Below are 1,056 nucleotides of genomic sequence, written 5' to 3' on the forward strand. Positions count from 1 at the left end.
AGTTTGGGGGGCTGTCACAAGAGGATCCTAATATCCATATTGTAAATTTCTTAAAAATTTGTGATATTTTTAAACACAACGGAGTAACAGATGATGCAATTTGATTGTGACTTTTTCCTTTTTTACTTAGGGAAAAAGCAAAAGCTTAGTTGAACTCTTTGCCACCTAGCATCATCACCACTTGGAAGGAGTTGGCAAAAAATTCTTAGCAAAATATTTTCCTCCGGCCAAGACAACGAAGTTAAGGAATGATACCACTACCTCTACCCAATTTGAGGGTGAATCATTATATGAGGCATGGGAGAGATACAAGGATGTATTGCGCAAGTGTCTACATCATGACCCCCCGGCCTGACTTCAAGTACAGACATTTTACAATGGTTTGAGACCCACAAATCGATCTATAGTTAATGCAGCCGCAGAAGGAGCATTAATGAGTAAGACCGCTGAAGCCACATATGAACTTCTAGAAGAGTTGGCGTCTAACAACTATCAGTGAGTCGCAAAGAGAGCAATGCCAAAGAAGGCAACCAGCGCCGTTGAGCTTGACTTTATGTCCACAATTGTGGTCCAGTTGGCAAATCTATCCAAACAACTAGGTAAAATGAACGTTAATGCAATTCAAACTAATGTTGTTTGTGATCATTGCGCAGAAAATCATTTAAGTGTAGATTGTCAAGTGGGGAATCTGTTTGCCCAACCGAGTTATGAACAAGCCTGCCCATTATGCATCCAATTTCCAACGTCAAAATAATCCTTATTCAAACACGTTCAATCGCGGATGGAGGAATCACCCTAACTTGTCATGGAGCAATAACCAAGTGCCGGTTAGACCACCTTAACAGTTTCCACAGCAAGAGAAGAAGCCGACACTTGAAGATATGTTCATGCAGTACATGCAAAAGAATGATATGGTGATCCAAAACAACTCGGCTTCAATCTGCAAGCTTGAGGCCTAAATCGGTCAGCGCTCAAATATGCTTACCGAAAGGACAACAGGGACTTTACCGAGTAATACTATGACCAATCCGAAAGAACATGTCAAAGCCATAACAT

At 41.0% G+C, this 1,056-nt stretch overlaps 1 non-coding gene across 1 annotated transcript; it reads right to left on the reverse strand.

The window, feature by feature from the left end:
* Window positions 1-238: 238 nt before the first annotated feature.
* On the reverse strand, window positions 239-345 carry LOC121245136. Its single transcript, XR_005936549.1, has one exon. It is a non-coding gene; the product is annotated as a small nucleolar RNA R71 (small nucleolar RNA).
* Between the last annotated feature and the right edge of the window lie 711 nt (window positions 346-1,056).

Source organism: Juglans microcarpa x Juglans regia, chromosome 8S, assembly GCF_004785595.1.
Source record: "Juglans microcarpa x Juglans regia isolate MS1-56 chromosome 8S, Jm3101_v1.0, whole genome shotgun sequence".
Lineage (NCBI taxonomy): Eukaryota > Viridiplantae > Streptophyta > Magnoliopsida > Fagales > Juglandaceae > Juglans > Juglans microcarpa x Juglans regia.